This window comes from Chiloscyllium plagiosum, chromosome 29 (assembly GCF_004010195.1).
Source record: "Chiloscyllium plagiosum isolate BGI_BamShark_2017 chromosome 29, ASM401019v2, whole genome shotgun sequence".
Classification (NCBI taxonomy): Eukaryota; Metazoa; Chordata; class Chondrichthyes; order Orectolobiformes; family Hemiscylliidae; genus Chiloscyllium; species Chiloscyllium plagiosum.
This window is the reverse complement of record NC_057738.1, coordinates 11,001,365-11,006,878: the sequence shown is the minus strand read 5'-3', so window position 1 is coordinate 11,006,878 and position 5,514 is coordinate 11,001,365. Positions and strand designations below refer to the sequence as shown.

The 5,514-nt window shown below is 40.3% G+C and overlaps 1 long non-coding RNA gene across 1 annotated transcript; it reads left to right on the top strand.

Annotated features, from left to right (window-relative positions):
• The first annotated feature begins 1,380 nt into the window (after positions 1-1,380).
• Positions 1,381-5,010, top strand: LOC122564280. Its single transcript, XR_006315854.1, has 4 exons — positions 1,381-1,466; positions 2,968-3,140; positions 4,423-4,520; positions 4,618-5,010. It is a non-coding gene; the product is annotated as an uncharacterized LOC122564280 (long non-coding RNA).
• Positions 5,011-5,514: the final 504 nt, after the last annotated feature.

The following is a 5,514-nucleotide window of genomic DNA, read 5'->3' as shown; positions in this document are numbered from 1 at the left end:
CAGCATTGAGAGAGTGCAGCATTGAGAGAGTGCAGCATTGAGAGAGTGCAGCATTGAGAGAGTGCAGCATTGAGAGAGTGCAGCATTGAGAGAGTGCAGCATTGAGAGAGTGCAGCATTGAGAGAGTGCAGCATTGAGAGAGTGCAGCATTGAGAGAGTGCAGCATTGAGAGAGTGCAGCATTGAGAGAGTGCAGCATTGAGAGAGTGCAGCATTGAGAGAGTGCAGCATTGAGAGAGTGCAGCATTGAGAGAGTGCAGCATTGAGAGAGTGCAGCATTGAGAGAGTGCAGCATTGAGAGAGTGCAGCATTGAGAGAGTGCAGCATTGAGAGAGTGCAGCATTGAGAGAGTGCAGCATTGAGAGAGTGCAGCATTGAGAGAGTGCAGCATTGAGAGAGTGCAGCATTGAGAGAGTGCAGCATTGAGAGAGTGCAGCATTGAGAGAGTGCAGCATTGAGAGAGTGCAGCATTGAGAGAGAGCAGCATTGAGAGAGAGCAGCATTGAGAGAAAGCCGGATTTTTCAAACCTTCTTTAATCAGGTTCAGCTGAGGCTCAATCTGCCTTCGCAGTTGGAGTTAAAATATCCTGTGGCACTTTTTTGAAGAAGAGCAGGAATTTTTTTTCTGATATCCTATTCAATACTTATCCCTCAAAGAACATTATTGATAAACAGGCCATCTGTTGTGGGATCTTACTGTAAACCAATTGACTGCTGTGTTCCTTACAAAAGGCACTGCATTTCCAAACATACTTCATTGTCTGTGAGCGCTGAAGTCAAGAAATACGTTCTTTAACTGAAATGTCATTAATTTTTATCTTTGTTTTTCCCCTCCTCCTTACAAAGGAGCTATAGCTCAGTGGTTAGCATGGCTGGCTCACAGCACGAGGGGCCCGAGTTCAATTCCCATCTCGGGCAATTGTCTGTGTGGAGTTTGCACATTCTCCTCGTGTCTGTGTGAGTTTCCTCCCACAGTCCAAAAATGTGCAGGTTAGGTGAATTGACCATTCTAAATTGCCCGTAGTGTCAGGTACATTAGTCAGGGGGAATGGGTCTGGGTGGGTTGGTGTTGACTTGTTGGGCTGAAGGGCCTGTTTCCATATTGTAGGGAATCTAATCTAAAGCTATAGTGACATCAAGGAGAAAGGGAATAAAATCTTCCAAAAGATACAGCTCCACAATGTTGCAGAAAGTCTGAAGTCAGAAGATCTGTGTCAGTCTGTAATGATACAGGTCAGTTTAGGAGCATTAACAAAGGAATGTTCGGACAACTGTTAAATTACCTGTAAATGAGATCAAACATCACAGGTAGAGTTTGAAATGACTGCAGAACCTCGGAAATCATGGGTTTGACCCCGGAGGCAGAATGAAGTCTTGCATGCTCGGATATGCACGGGAATTGGAACAAAGCTGAGGATCAGTAACAGATTAATGACAGCACTGATTATGAGAAACTGACTGCATGATGTAAGTAAAATGTTTTATTTTACTGGGAATCAAACTGTTACTGTTTGTTCTCACACCAGCTGAATCTGGCCCAAAGAACACGAAAATAACCCTTCCTCTACAGCATCAAGTGCTGTGAGCCAAAATTCCTACTTGGTTGTGTACATTGTGTTCTGACTTAATCTGCAAAGTCCATCCAGCCTTTTTAATACTTGTGTGTACAGAAGGGATGTTACCTGCTGCATATCCAGACATGTGCACCCCTTTGGAGCTGCTGCCATGATGGAAGGTGGAAGCAGCCACTGGGGAAATGAGGTATTAGCACTGATCAAACACAGGGGTATGGATAGATGGATGTTTGAGTTGGTTTGGGATCATATGTTTGATGGAAGTTAATTGTGAGATGTGAAGTCCAGTGTTGGGTGTCTGAGCACAATACATTTACCTTCAAATCAGATCTGTGATATCATTAACTACAGAGAAAAAAACCATATTGTCCTGAGCATCAGATCTTACGGACGAAAATCATGAGAAAAAAGGCAGAAAATGATTTGTGTAAAATATTGTTTTTCAAATTGTGGTTTCAGAGGAGAGTGGTAAAGGTGGAAGTTATCAGATTGCCAAATCCCAATTTAGTCTTGGGCATATTTTATTTGATTACTGTCATTAGTTTTTCTGTGCTGCATTGATAACATTTACAGCATTGTTTTACTTTGGGGAGCTGTTGGGACAGGAGGTTCCTGGAGTGTATCAATTCAGGCCATCCACCCCCACACCACCCACAGAATACATAACCCAAGTGACATACTCAAGTCTGATCTATGTTACGAGTTGCGCATTTTGTACTCTTCCCAGGTTGCAACTGATTTTGTTGGTGATATCTTTCTGTCTATTGGTATTTTTAGTCCCAATTCAGTTATATATAGGAATTCACTAATGTGCAGGCAAACTGGTTTACAATGCATCAAACAACATCAGCTCTCTTGACGTAACTTGGAAGAAGCAGCTGAATTGTTTCAATGAGTCAATCCTTGGAAATTCTAGCCTGGAGAACTAAAGCATAATTAAAACCATCGACTCATTTACTGAGAACTAGCCTGGACTCAAAACATCCAAAATTCATTTTGATGATGACTAATCAGGTCTTTACTATGTAAAGAAAGTGGATACCAATTTAAACGTGCAGTAGCTGTCTATGGTGGTAAAATAGGGGTTAGAAAGTCACTAATTCTGATGTCCTTTAACCCAATGCTGAAGACTGTGCAATAATTAATGCCCAAATCCTCTGAGTTCTTTTGTGTTCACATTCACTGTCTTTTGAAATTTGAATTTCTGGACTGTCTTAAGGTGCAGAATATATATTTTAACTTTGACTTTTGCACTTGTATCAAGCTACTGAGATAAGGGGTCTTCTACCCTGTAAAGTTTTCATACTTAAAGCCAGATATCAACCTGGAATTTGACTCGAGTTGTTGTAATTGCGTTACAGAATCTGTTTAACTTTTGTCCTTGTTTGCTCTAGACCAGAGTTCAAATGGAGCCCAAGCTAATGGGATGAACGTGCCTGGACATGCAATTATTTGTGCAGTCTCAATTCGGCTTTGGTGGGCCTTGGGCGCAACACAAATAAATGCGATAATCTTCCTCAGTGCAAGTAAATGTCAGCCATGGAATAAAATGGAAACTGACTATGAGGTGTGTGGTAGCGAACGTTTTGCTTTGAACATGGATGTGCTTTAACTGGCTTACTGGTACGGAATCTTGCACTAATATTACTATCTATCACCCTGATAGCCTTAAAAATTGCTACGAAATGCTGTCAGCGTTTATTCTGAGTCAGCATAATTGATGCAACTAACTCAATAATTATAAACAACTCACTCTAATATTTCGTTAAGTTGAACTTAAATGAGAATTTAAAGCCCCCACCCCCACCCCTCTGTAAGATCTGATGCTCCGGACATATGCTTTCTTTCTCTCTGTAGTTAATGATATCACTGATCTGATTTGAAGATAAATGTATTGTGCTCAGACACCCAATCATAGTCTCAATTCAGTCCAAACCTTAAAATTTTACAAAGGTGAATCGCTTCCTGAGTATACCCCGACACACCCTGTCAGCATTAACTTGCAGCCTTGCTTGAAGGAAAACAAACACTTGATATTGCACCTTATCACATCCTTCAAAGATGTCTCAAAGTACTTTAGAGTCATTGTACATCTTTGAAAGATAATCACTGTTCTGCAAGTAAAAATCTCAAAATTTACCATGAGGTCAAAATTGAATTTATTGTCACGTGTACCGAGGCACAGTGAAAAGCTTTGTCTTGCGAGCAATACAGGCAGGTCACAGAGTTAAGTAGCATAGATAAGTTAGTAACAGGTAAACAGCAGCAAAAACAGACACACAGGAACAGACGAATGTGAGTCCATTCAGCATTCTAACAACAGTAGGGTAGAAACTGTTACGAAACTGGCTGGTGCGTGAAGTTGCAAATTGGACTGTGAGCAAGTGAGGTGAGGTTTGGATGAGCCTCTCTGTGCAGAGACAGTGAGGTTGTTCGTGTGCAGTTTGAATGAAATTGCTGAGACAAGTGTAAAAAGTGGAAGAATAAGTGGAATAATTGGAACTAATTCAGATTTCTCTTGACACATCTCCTGAAATGTCAGCTGTTTTTAGATAAATGTCTATTTTCATGGGATTACTTACAGGATAACAACTGGGCTAATAGCCATTCATAATTTCACATCACAAACAAATGCCTGAGGAATACATTGTGTTGTATTTGTCAGGTCTAATCAATGCTGGATGCTGAAAAATAAGAGGGGTGGGATGGTATTTTAGCTGAAAGAAAGAAAGAAAGACTTCCTTTTCATGACTCCACCCAAGTACTTTATAGGCAATGAAGAATTTTTTAAAGTGTTGACTCTGAATTGCTTATTGACATACTAAACTTTTTAAAATGTTTTTTTAAAGACCTCCAAGCTTAATAAGACTGATAATATAAATCCTGGATTGTCATGGATCGTCATGGAAATCTTCAAAGAGAGAGACTTAAGAGGAAGAGATGCAAGGTAAAAACTGGTTACCCTGCTCAGCAGGAAGTCTATCTGTGGGCAATCCAGACAGTGGACATGAGTTGAAGGACATGTTTGTGTTTTATCCTCTCAGGCAAATAAAGGAACAAGGATTTAAAGTTCCTACAGTTGTAGTCTCAGTGCGTTAGTGGGCTGACGTGTTGGTGTGGGCTTGTATGCTGTGAAGGCCACATCATGAAAACAGCCAGTGGCTATCCCTGCACTGTAAGTGAAGAAATATATTCTATCACACTCTGTTGGAAGCCAGGCAAATCAATGAAGTCACCATTGAAAAGGAACTAGCAAACAAGACAGTCGACCAAATTGTAAAGCCAAGAATGTGAAGTCAGTTGCTTCACTCCCAACATCAGCATGACCATTATCATCCAACCGAATAGCTGGAAAGGTCCACCAAATTCTCTTCATGGAACCAGGAGACTGATCTGTATGTCTTCTTATTAGTTGTCTTTTTATTCAATTCACATTTCTAACCAACATACATAAAAATGTATGCTGCATTTTTATTGTCTTTTCTCACATTTACTAGCTAATAAACACAGTCTTTAATTCAAAACAATTGGTTAATTTGGTTCCTTTTTAAAGTATAAATACATTCTGATTGGAAAACAGTAACCATGTGGAAAGGATCCTTACAAATTTGTTGTCACAAGCTGAGAGAGGAGGTGAGTTAAGACAGGGAGCAAAGCCACCTGGGATTATCCTGTCCAGAATCATAACACACTGGGGAACCTCGCCCAGGGACTTATTATAACAACAATACAATAATGAGATAGAATAGCAGATCATCTTTTTATAATGCTGTTGGTTGGAGGATATGCATCAATTTGAGCATCAGATTCTTTTACATCTGGCTAAGGGACAAAGCCTAAGTTTGATATCTCATTCTAAAGAGGTATCTCAAACATTGCAGCCCTCCCTCAATACTGCTTTGAAGTGTCACCCTAGATTATACACTCATGTTTCTGAAGGG